Source organism: Dipodomys merriami, unplaced genomic scaffold (assembly GCF_024711535.1).
Source record: "Dipodomys merriami isolate MVZ:Mamm:240054 unplaced genomic scaffold, mDipMer1.0.p SCAF_100, whole genome shotgun sequence".
Taxonomy (NCBI): Eukaryota; Metazoa; Chordata; class Mammalia; order Rodentia; family Heteromyidae; genus Dipodomys; species Dipodomys merriami.
Window position 1 is genome coordinate 2,975,267 of NW_027202272.1, and position 13,195 is coordinate 2,988,461.

General features: G+C 36.9%; 1 pseudogene; it reads left to right on the forward strand.

Annotated features, from left to right (window-relative positions):
* Positions 1–9,862: 9,862 nt before the first annotated feature.
* Positions 9,863–10,865, forward strand: LOC138806847 (histone-lysine N-methyltransferase PRDM7-like; annotated as a pseudogene).
* Positions 10,866–13,195: the final 2,330 nt, after the last annotated feature.

Sequence of the window (13,195 nt, forward strand, 5' to 3'; positions counted from 1 at the left end):
TCAGGAAAGTCCACATGACTATCTATTTGAAGTACCTGTCACAAATTAGTAAGAACTTTTTATATGAGTTCAAATCCTAACCCAGAGCTGATTGGGAGTAATAGAAACTCATTAGGGATGAAAATTATGGAGTTCATTGAGTGCCAGAACATGCTTCTCTATATTGAACCTGATGAGATGCATGGTGCATAGGCCTGCTCTGTCTACCGTAGTTGAACAATCCCTGAGATATTTGGACCATTTTGATCAAAATGATGAGTAGCAATATTTTGAATGTGGTGTAAAAAAGGAGATTTTTTTCAGTCACAGACAATATTCTTTAGACATAGTTGGGCTTATGTGGGACAGCTTTCTTATAACCATGATGAATATAGGGAAGACTATGATAAGTGTCCTCTCTTTGCCCAAGAAATACTTCAGGGACAGAGGAAAACATCAGAATGCCCTGAATAAGAAAAAACATTTTACATAAGAAGTACAGTCACTACTCATCAGAAAATATTCAAAAGAGAGAATCCTTTTCAGGTAATGAATGTGAAAAACCTATCAGTAGGGAAATTCACCTTATAAAATTCCAGAGTAAATATGCAGAGGAGAACTCCAATGAGTATATAAGATGGAAAAATATTATATATCTCAGAAGTCAGACCTCACTTTCCCAACTCAAATGCCCACAGAAGACAAGCCTTATGAATATGACCATTGGACAGTTCCCACCCAGAAGTCAACTTTCAGCATGTATCAGAGAACTCATACAGAAGAGAGAACTTATGAATGCAACAAATGTGGCATGTCTTTCTGGCTAAAGTCATACCTCACTTTGCATCAGATAATACATACAGGAGAAAAACCTTATGAATGTAACAAATGTAGATAATTTTTCACCAGAAGGCACTACTTACTGTCCATCAGAGAAGACACACAGGGGAAAAATCCTATGATTTTAACATGTTTGGAGAGTCCTTTACCAAGAAGGCAGTTCTTACTGATCATCAGAGAAGACACACAGGAGAAAGACCTTATGATTATATCATGTATGTAAAGTCTTTCATCCAAAAAGCAGACCTTCACATCCATCAGAGAATCCACACTGTAGAGACACCTTATGAATGTATCGAGTATGTAACGTCCTTCACCTGGAAGGAAGCTGTTACTAATCATCAGAGATAAAACACAGGAGAAAAACCTTATATATGTATCGAGGGTGCAACGTTTTTCACCTGGAAGGCAGCGTTTACTGATCATCAGAAAAGACACACGTAAGAAAAACTTTATGAATGTTTCTCATCCAGAAGGCACACATGAAACTCCATCAGAGAACACACAGGAGAAAAACTTTATGAATATGAAAAATATGTAAAATCTGTAACCCAGATGGCACCACTTACTGTCCATCAGAGATGACACACTGGACAGAAACCTTATGATTGTAATGTGTGGAAATTCTTTCACTTGGAAGGTACACCTTAACAAACATCAGAGAACACATACAGGATAGAAACCATATGAATGTATCCAGTATGGAAAATCTTTCACCCTTAAGGCAAACCTTACTTAACAAAAACAGAAGACACACAGGAGAGAAACCTTATGAATGTGTCCTGTGTGGAAAATCTTTTACTGAGAAGGCATACCTTAACGTCCATCAAACACACACACACAGAAAAGAAAGCTTCTGAATGTATTAAGTGTGGAAATTCTTTACCCTGAAGCAGAATTTACTGACCATCAGAGAAGACACACTGGAGATAAATTTTGTGAATGTAACAGGTATGAAATATCCTTCAACCAGAGTCCAGAACTCAGTAAGCATAATGGAATTCACACAGGTGAGAAATTTTAGGAGCGTAATAAATATGGAAAGTCTGTCACCTGGAAGAAAACTCAGCTTGCATCAGAGCATCAATACGCGAGAGAAGTCTCATGAATGCAACAACTTTACAGTCTTTTACCCAGAAGGCTTAGCTGAGCATTCTTCACTGAACACTGAAATGAGAGAAATTCTATGACTGCAACAAGTGTGGTTTTTTAAAAAAAATTCACCCCTCTGTTTGCACCAGAAACACACAGGAGAAAACACGTTCACGTTAATTTATAGAACACACACAGGAGAGAAACCTGATGAACATTACCAGTGTGTAGAGACTTTCATCTGGGAGGCACACCTCATTGTTGATCAGAGAACTGACATATAGGAGAAACGAAACCTAATGAATGGAACAAATGTTCAATGACATTTAATCTGAAGTCAGTCCTCAGTGAAATTGAGAAAATCCACAAGACAGAAACTTAATACAACAAATAAAGAAACACATTCAGCAAAAAGTTATATCTCAACAGGTACCAAAGACTTGGACACACGGCAGCATCTCCGTAAAAGTAAGCATTAGAGGAAGTCTATCAACTGGATGTCACCTTCAGCAAGCATTGGAACATTAACACAGAAAAGAAACCCACTGTGGGAAAATTGTTGTCACAGATCTCCGTAATTTATGAAGAGAAATCCTTCATTGCAGAGGTAACTAGGTGTAATGGGAAATCTTTCTTTACTCTTAAGCATTCACTGAACCAAGAATTCTTATCCTTTCATTGTTGTGAGTAGGATATATATACTTGAATATTATTCAAAAGATTTGGACACAAGTGATGCGCATTATTACTTTCAGGCATGCAGAGTGATTAAAAACATAAAGTTGTTGACTTGTGTCTGTATAATAAGCAATGACTTATCAAGATAATTTTATATACTCTTCTCAGAAATAAGAGTTCCAGCACTTTGAGACTGGAGTCAGATGATCACCAAGTGCTTTGGGGAACAATAGATGTGAAAAGACTATCCTGAGTTAAGCCCAGGACATGAGAGCAAGGATTTCTCCACTGCTCCCTTAAAGTCTCCACAGTATATGTGGTCCATTCCTCGTAACACAGATGACACTACTTCCAGTTCAGTTTTTGAATGGAAGTTATTGTTTATTACAAAATGTGCACGAGCCTAAAATCTGTCTGGACACCTTTTATCCCTAGATCATTCATATAACATTCAGAGAACATGGGAGGACAGATATTTGGGAACACATTTTCTTTGTGTGCGGACATAAATCTTACAATTTAAACTCAGAGTCTAGGAACTGCCCTTAAACATTTTTGCTCAAGGCTATTGCTCTACCACTTGAGCCGTAGATCCAATTTGGGTTTCTTTGGATGGTGAATAAAAAGAAGAGAATTCTGTATTTGGTTATGGATGAGTAACACCAAAATGATTTCAGTGCTTAATTAATCACTAGAGATGAGCTACTTGTAATTGACTCACTCTTAACTTATTCTGCTGTTCTGTTGAGTGAGTTATAATAAAACATCATTATGGATGATGGTAAGAGCCTGATTTTTCTCACTTTTCTGGAGGACAAAATTGGAGTTGTTAGGAAGATGAGTATCTCTCTATCACCACTGCTGTCTCTTTCTCTCGCTCTCTTCAGATAACTAATCAAAACACTATTAAAAATAGTTTTGGTAAAAAATCTGATAGCAATGTAAAAAATTAGAAACGAGGCAAAAGAGAAGCTTGTTAGAAGATGGTTGCAAAAATCCAAAGGATAAGAGAAACATAGATAGAGGTAGGACTCTGCTAGATGTTTAGTAGGGTAAAATTCAAGTAAAAAGTGATCCTCATCACTTTCTATTACGTAGATAAGTACATACAGCATTTTGATACAATATTATAGTCCATATTTTCTTGATGCATTGATTTTCTATCTAACACCTGGAAAACATATATTTGTTGACTTATTTGCAGTCATTTGCAATCTCATGGAAGATAGTCTATTTAGTGAAATAACCACGCAGAGAAAGACATTGAACAATCTGAACAAAAATGGAAACTGTCAAAAATAGAACCAATTCCTTACTGGAGTTGAGAGAAGAATAAATGCTACTAGAGTCATGGAGAGATTGGTCCACTTGATTCTCTGTTCAAGAATTTTTTATTCTTCATCTTTTGGTCAAATTGACCCAAGTAAGATTGTGCTTTTGAAGGGTTTCCAGTGTGGTATGCATTTATATATCACAGAGGGGTTATGTGGTCAAATGCCTTCATTTAGAGAGTTCACATAGAAAGAATAGACCAGACAGAAAAAATTGTGACTGAAATCACAAGGTTGCAGCCTGATGTCTTTGATTTGAATTGAACATGGAATCTGCAATGTACTCTGTGCCAAAGATCCATGATAGACTGTGGAAATGTTACCCTGTCTGTGTTATTCACATTGGATAAACCTGGAAAAAGACAGGTGAACCTTAACTGTTCTTCCTTTATGTGGTCATGTAATTTGGAACTCATATATAATGTCTGTTTTCCTATGCAACTACTTTACAACTGACAATAGTAATAATAATGCTGCAGTTATACTGAATGTGCCAATATCTATTTAGGATCTATTTACATTCCTTGTTTCCTTACTTCTTTCCATTCCTCCTTCCTTCCTGTCTCTATGTATATCAGGAATTAGATTGCTAGATAATAAGCTAGTTATGCTTTTAATTTTTAGAGTGCTTTTCATACTATTTCCCAAGGCAACTGCACTATTTTATATTTCTACCAGCAGCGAGCAAAGGTTCCATTATTTTGTTGGTCGTGGGGCTTGAACTCTGGGCCTGGGTGCTGTCCCTCAGTTCTTTAGCTGAAAGCTAGTGTTCTACCACTTTAGTCATAGCGGCACTTTTGGTGTTTTGGTGGTTTAATTGGAGATAAGAGTTTTACAGACTTTCTTGCCCAGGCTGGCTTTGCTCCATGATCAGACCTCAGCCTCCTGAGTAGCTAGGATTATAGGCGAGAGCCACCAGTGCCCAGCATCCAGTATCTTTTTATTTATTTTTATGGTAGGCATCCTAAGGAGTCATTGACATTTTACTTACATTTCCCTACTGCTTAGTAATATTGAGCATATTTTCATACATTTGTTAGCCACATATAAAGATTTATGTATCTTCTTTGTAAAAACGGTGAATTCCAGTGTTTTTCTCATTGTGTGTTCAACTTAGTCTGCCATAACCAAATAGTATACAGTGAGTTAATTAAATAAAAATTTATTTCTCATAGTTCTGAAAGCTTGAAAACTCAAACCAGTATGCTAGTGTGACTGGGTTCTGATGAAGGATCTATTTTAGGTTTGTAGATGGCCTATATCTCATTGTGTATCTACATGAAATCTTGGTATGTTCATGACTGGGAAAGGAGGAACAGTTGAGATGGAAAGGATCTTTCTTTGCTTTTTTCTGTGAAAGTTAAATCCATCTCGGGCCTCACCTCCATGATGTCATCTTACCCTAATTAGCTACCAAACGCTCCATCTCCAAATAATATTTTGAGGATTGGGAATTCAACTTATAATTTTGGAAGAATGAAATGCAATCCATAGTGCCAATTTTTAAGTTTATTATTATTATCATCATCATCATCATCATCATCATCTTCATCATCTTCATCATCATCGTCATCAATCCTGACAGTTGCCTTGAGTGTTGTGTCTGACCTCTTCAACTCAAGGTGAGCACTCTACCACTTGAACCACAGCACCACTTCATATTTTCTGGTGCTTAATTGGAAATAAGAGTCTCACAAACTTACCAGCCCAGGTTGGCTTTCAGTTCTATTTGAGGTTTTATACTTTTCATTATAGAAGTCTTTTTACTTCATTAGTTAAGCACAATCTTAAGCTAATTTTTTGAGACTATTGTGATTTTTCTGATTTCTTTTCCAGACTGTTCATTGTTGCCAGACAAGCTGATGATTTTAAATGTTCATCATTTATTCTGACACATTTCCAATAGCATTTATCAGATCTAGAATTTTTCTCTGGAAATTTTTAGGATCTTTTAAATATAGGATCATGTAATATGTGAACAAGCATAATTTAAATGGTTTCTTCCCTTTTGACCTATTTATTTCTTTCTCTATGCTTATTTCTGTGGCTTGATTGCATTCAATACGGGAAAAGAATGAAAAAAATAGACATTTGTGTCATTCCTGCTATTAACAGAAATGATTTAATTTTTCACATATACCCGTAATCCTATCGAGATATATACCCAGTATCACTAGTTTCTTCAAGGGTTTTATGATAAATGAATGCTGATTTTAACTGGGCATAACACCTGTAATCTTGACTTCTCAGTAGGCTGAGCTCTGAGGATCAGAGTTCAAAGCCAGGCCGGGCAGGAAAGTCTGTGAAGCACTTTTCTCCAATAAACGACCAGAAAACTGGAAGTAGTGCTGTGCCTCAATGATTGAATGCTTGCCTTGAGCTGAAGAGCTGAGGAATAGCACCCAGGCCCAGAGGTCAAGCCCCACAACTGACCAAAAAAAAAAAAGAAGAATGTTTACTTTTGTCAAAGGCTTTTTTTGCATCCAGAGAAATGAGTGTGTGATTTTTGTCCTTGATCAGCTTATGTGTTGCATTGCACTTAAAGATTTATGTGTGTTAAACAATCCTTCATCACTGAAATGAAACCTCTTGTTCCTAATTTGCTTAGTGTTTCTTGTCATCAAAAACCAATTAAATTATAACAGATAGCTTATGAACACAGAGTGAAGCAAAGATGGGTTTTGTCTAGGTTTGAAGAAATTGAAGAAAAGAAATATAGGGACAAGCCTTAATGATAATTCAGAAAACATTTTCCTAAAATAGAGTCTTTTCTCTCTGGCTGAGATTTGCTGTCAAAAAATAGAATCCACAGTTTGCAGATATTTTGTAACCAAAATCCAGATTTCTCATCACTTTTAGTCAAACCTTCTTGGGTGACCTTCAGAACTGAACAGAGTAAGCGTCAGAAGATAAATGTCTCCCAAATTCTATTGATGAGTAAACTTTCTTCATGGTTCCAAGTAAGAGAAGAAGCCCTAGGAACATCTGCTTCTTTTTCCTGATCTCTTCTGTTCTTATCATATTCATTCTAAGATTCAATTCATATCCACAATAATCACTACCACTTATTTTATTTTCACAATATTTTAGACTTTATTTTAAATGTTCCATGAACAAATAGATTTCAATATTACAACAACATAATGAGGCAAATAGTAAACTATAATCACTTACGTGATGAGAAAACCGAAATCTAAAAATGTATTGTGTCTGGGATCACACTTAGTGGTGGTGAAGTCTACCAATACATTTTCTCTAAAGGCACTTACAAGTTCATAAATACTTACACAGCATTATAAAGTCTTAGCTATCTTAGCCATTCACATCTTCACACCATTCACTGAAAGATTGTTCCAATCTCTGTTCCAACCACTTTTCATTTTGTTATAACAAATTGATAGATGCAACAATAAATCCACACTATTTGTAAGTTTTAAGAAAAGTTTACTGACAACTAAAAAAAGTGACATAATATTTTACATAGATACATATCCTTCTGAGGCTAATTTCAAATGTCAATTCTGTGAGGAAGAGGAGGATTGGTCCCTTCTTCTGAGCTTTAGTTAGCTGATTCTGGAACTTTCCATAGTTGTTTGTTTAGCTGTAGCCTTTACATGTGAGTCTTTTGAGTGGTTGGACAATAACTGATCGTTCTTCAGAGGTCTGAAGTCTCAACTGAACCCCCCTCAATATTTTCAGGATAAACAAGTTATAATCAATATATATAATAATTAATCAGTTTTGAAATTTAAGTAAAAGTAACAGGCTCGAGAAATACTGAAGTTAATGTCTTCAAATTCAATTTCAACTAATTTATTTCAACTAGGGATGTCACAGAAAGTGAATTTATATCAGGGCTCAAAAACAAATAATTAGGGGCTTGGAATGTAGCTTAATGGTTGAGTGCTTGCCTAGCATGCATGAAGCCCTTATTTTGATTCCTTAGTACCACATAAACAGGAAAAGCAAGCTGAAAATGGTGCTGTGGCTCAAGCGGTAAAGTGCTAGCCTCAAGCCAAAGATGCTCAGGGAAAGGGCCCAGGCCGTGGACTGGAAAAAAGAAAAGCAGAAAGAAATGCTTAGTCCCATTGATGCTGTATTTTAAGAATTCACAATATTCAATGTTAAATTTTTTGGTGCTGGGCCTGAGACTTACAATCAGGACTAATCATTGTTCCAGATCCTTCCTTTTGTGCTAGCAAGGCTAGCACTCAACAACTTGAACCACAATACCACTCCTGGCTTTTATGATGGTTTTAAGTGGATATGAGTCTTACTACTCCTTGGGCTGGCTGCCAAGCTTACACCTCAGCTCTCAGCCTACTGAATAACTAGGATTACAATCACGAGTCACTAGAGTCTGCCTGATGAACATTTTCTTTTTTTACCATATCACATTTTTGTTTACCTTATCATCTCAAAAACAGACATGTATACCAATTTATACAATTATTATATAGTACATACTTTTTCAGGCAAAATTGCATAGAAAAAAGTCAAATTAATTTCAAAGTCATCTGTTATAACTAGTTGCAATTTGAATGTACTTAATTGTCCATATAGATTTCTGCCAATAATTTCTTCCTATTCTCACTGCTCTGTCATAGCTTTTTCCAACCAAGTTTTGTAATTCTCCACTTTCCCCGTGTTCTCTTTCATTAAATGTCACCACTAGTCATGTCTTCTTCCAAGCTTCATTTCCTTCATTCACAGACCTTGTTTGCTTTTCGGTTTGTATTCTCAAGTGTTCTCCCTCCCTCAGTCTAACTTATATGGATTTGAGAGAAAACTGATAGGAGATGGAAGGCTTAGGAAATACATTCCAATTCTATATGTGACTTTCATTGAAGGGAATGCCCAAGACAACCTTAGGTAAGGAACCTAGTTTGAAGAAGTTCTCAGGAATTATAAATTTCTTAAAGTCAAGTGGATTAGAAGAGGCCCAGAAACCAGCGTTCCCTCTTGGAGAAGCAAATACACAAGGACAATACTGCAAACAAAAATTGGGTAAGAGAAAATAATTTGGGAAATTTACTAATTTTGGTAATTCTAGCAAGGTTGCTGAGGGTAATCTGATTATGTGAGATGGACTTTGGAAAGTTCAAACATAGGCTGAACTAAGCTGTGGAACTAGTAATTAGGTTTCCAATGAGCAGCACATAAGAATTTCACAATGAAGTTACACACTTGGGTTATTATCCACCTGGAGGCACTTAGGCCATGACACATTTTACATTCTCCCTGAACTTCTGAATGTTAATCTAAAGAACATAGATAAAGATGCACAGACTGCACTGGGAACGTGGCTTAGTTGTAGATTATGTGTCTTGTATGAATGAAGCCTTTGGTTCTATTCCTTAGAACCACATGAACAGAAAAGGCCAGAGGTGGCAATGTGGCTCAAGTTGTTGAGTGCTAGCCTTGAGCAAAAGAAGCACAGGGACAGTGCCCAGGCCCTGAGTTCAAGCCCCAGGACTGACAAGAAAAATGTGTACAGCCTGCATGTTGTCTGAAAATGATAAGTAAAAGGTAAAATAACAGATAAACGCAAAGTGTCTGATAAATCTGTGACCACACATTTTCAATCCTGTATGTCCTCGTCTTTGCTCAATACTTAACATACCCTCAACAAATATTCTGAATGAATAAATTCATCAAAGACCACTTTATAAGAAATTTAATGAAGTCGAAATTAAACCTGAAAATGGGAATGGCCAAAACTTAAAATTGAATTAGAAACCTGTAGTTAGTGTTCAAATGAAGTCTTTGTATCTCTTAGTCAAAGGTTAATGGGGGACCAGAGTATGTGAGAAGAATAGATGATAATTTGGTAGTAAGAGATTTTACTTTTCTGAAGAAATAGGGACAAAGATTGTTGATCCCCAACTTAAATAACCATTGTTTTTCAACTTGGACGTAGGAAAAAGGAGGTAAAAATGAGCATGTACATCCTACAGGAAAGAAAGAGTTATGCTTATGAAGATATCCGTAAACCCCAGGATGATGATTACCTGTGTAAGTAACCCTCTGTGCTTGTTCAAACAGAAGGCAAATGTGCTTTTATAATAATTCATCAGGTCATTTGGCCCCCAATTACTGGTTTACTCTAGTAACTTCACATGAAGAACTAAGCGACAATGATATGCATTCTGTGCTCTTTCTCATGATTGTTAAATCTGGGAATGTACATATTTCTTGACTAATTTTTGCTTCTCTTGCCTCAGATTGTGAGCAGTGTCAGAACTTCTTCATCACCAGCTACACTGTTCATGGGCCACCTATATTTGTAAGAGACAATGTGGTGGACAAGGGGCATTATGACCATTCAGTCCTCAGTGCCTCCTGGGCTGAGAATTCGTCAGTACAGTACCCTGAGGCTAGGCTTAGAGTATGGAATGAGGAATCTGATCTGCCATTGGGTTTGCACTTCAGCCCCTATGAGGGCTTGATCATAGAAGATGAAGATGCAGACAATAGGTACTCCTAGATGGTAAGAAATGCCCTCCCTTTCCCCCCTTTCTCTAACTCCATGTGTCCCCCTGTGCCTCCAATGAAACATTGCTAGGACATGGACAAAATAATTGTATGTGTTTGTGGAATCTGCATAAACATGGACATGCTGATTTAGGATCAAAGTATAGCGCATATAAACAGAGTGTGTTAGAGGCAAAGTGCATCCATGCTTAAGGAGCCTCTGTTAGGACTATGACAAATCCCCTCAGATGTGTAGACGGCATCTTATGTGTTCACAACTACTGAGTCCATGCAGGCTCAAAGAGCATCACTGGAATCAAGTAATATGATTTTGCCAATTATTACCCAAAAGCCTTTAGCTTGTCTTTCTGAAACTCAGATCACAAAAAGGAGTAACTTCTATGTGTAGATGCAAAAAATAAATCCCAGGCCAACTGGAGTGAGTCCAGCAGTCATTTTCATGGTTCCTAAGAAGATATTATCCTCAGAAGACTTGCACCCTGATTATCACACATATGGATTCCCATATCTCCATTTTTCTTTTGCTGTACTTGGTGCTTTCAAAATTATGAATATTTGATGGACAAGAAATAAAAATATAAATAGTATAGCTGGGTTCCATAGCTCAACCTTTAATTTGTACTTTTGAGATAGAGATGAGATCTCAGTCTGATGCCATTCCTAGCATAAAAGATTATAAGACCCCGATTACTACCAATGGCTGAGCACGTTGGTGCACATTTGTTATCCCAGCTACTGTGGAAGTACAATGGCTGGATAAAGTGAAGTATCTCCAGCAACCCAGGCAAGCACAAGCAGGATGGCAACCCAGGACAGCAGGGTAAATAATACCTCAAAAACAAACTGTGCACTGGTGGCTCAAACCTGTAAGTAGCTACTCAGAAAGCTCGGATATGAGTATCATGGTTCAAATCCAGCCCATGGAAGAAAGGCTGTGAAACTCTTATCTCCAATTAACCAGCAGAAAATCAAAAGCGGCGCTGTGGCTCAAGTGGTAGAGCACTTGCCTTGAGTTGAAGAGCTGAAGGACAACATTCAGGCACAGAGTTTATGCCCCTTGACAGACAAAAAATACCTCAAAAATAAACAACACAAAAAGGGCTAGTGGTTCAAGTGGTAGAGTGCTTGTATTGCAAGAGGTAAGTTTAGTTACTGAGTTCAATCATTAGCTCTGGTATGTATGTATGTATGTATGTATGTATGTATGTATGCATATAAATATGTGTACTGTATCAAAATAAAAATTTCCATGAGAGACAAAATTAAGACATCAGAAGAAAAACCAAAGGGCCTAACTTCATTCATAGATCCTGCATCTGTAAAGCACATACTGTATACGAGTCAAAGAATTATCCTCATTAGTTGAATAAATCATATTCCCTGAGTAATTGTGAAACACATGTGGAGATAGAAAGGACAATTTCATTGTAGGAGTATTTAACTATAATTTTTCTTCGTCGTTTTTGCAAAGTACATAGTGCCCTAACAACCTACAAGAAAGAACTTTAGTCTATTAGGGTATACTCAAACACGTAGAAGCAGAGTTGGAGCAGTGGTGAGGTTCAGAAAGCAGTGGTTCTATGGTATGTCCTGCAGCCCTGTGCCATGGGGAACCATTGTCGTATCAGGAAACAACATCATGAATAAACAAATTTCCCTCTATTGTCTTTATAAGACAAATGATTCTCTGAATTTCTATGGGAACATAGTGGAGACAGGTGCATGAGTGAGTCCAATCTAAGGAAAATTACTTGGGCCAAATGTCAAATGATGTGTGCTAATCTAGAAACAGAATGCATGTCCCCACCAAAATCTATGACATAAACTTTAACTCAATTTAGAGAATCTGGAAATCTATCTATTTGTGACAAATAAGGATTAAGAGAAGTCTGGAACTGAGCTTTGAAAACAGTGCACTTAGAGTTCTAGAGTGGATGAGTATTGGGAGTAGATCCAAAGGGAGCAGAAACTTACCCTCTTATGTTTCCTTCCTGTGCCTGCTTCAACTTTAGGTATATGAACTGTGGCAGGTGTGCTGAGAATCAGAATCCGAGGGCCTTTCAGTATCAGAGGTAGATCTTCTACCAAACCTGTCATGTCATCAAGGCAGGATGTGAGCTGCTTGTCTCGTATGGGGATGAGTATTGACAGCAACTGGGCAGTAAGTGGAAGAAAGAGCTCACAGCAGAAACAGGTGGACCTTACTATGGTTCCTTAAAAAGGAAGAAAAGAAAAAAAATAATTCTCTTTAGGAATTTTCGAATATCAACTCTTCGGTGGAACAAAAGGCAATTTAACGTGAGAAAAATTTCAAGTTAAGTACCTCTGAATTTAAAGATGCAGTTTGTATACTTTATTAGGAAAATTTCCTTATTTTTAACTATTTGTCCTGATTTTACATTTTAAGAACTTCATATGTTTGAATGCAATACAAAATACCGTGCTAAAAGGCGTAGAGACCAAACAAAGAACCTACCAGCTCTCTTTCAAAGAACCAGTTACTTCTGGCCATTGCAGTTTTTTCTTAATTCCCTCCATATTCGCAAATATTATGCATATGTCATTGTTCATTCATTACATAGTCTACATATTCTGTGAATATATTACTAGGAAGAAAATCAGTTAGAATGAGAGTTCCTATAGAGACTTGTGTCTTTGACAAAAATGAATCCATCTTTTCTCAGGGCATTTTGCTCTAGCCATGGCCCTCAATTCTTGGTTCCATGGCTGCAACTAGGCCTTACTTTTCTTCCTCACTAGAAACAACTAAAAAGTTTTTA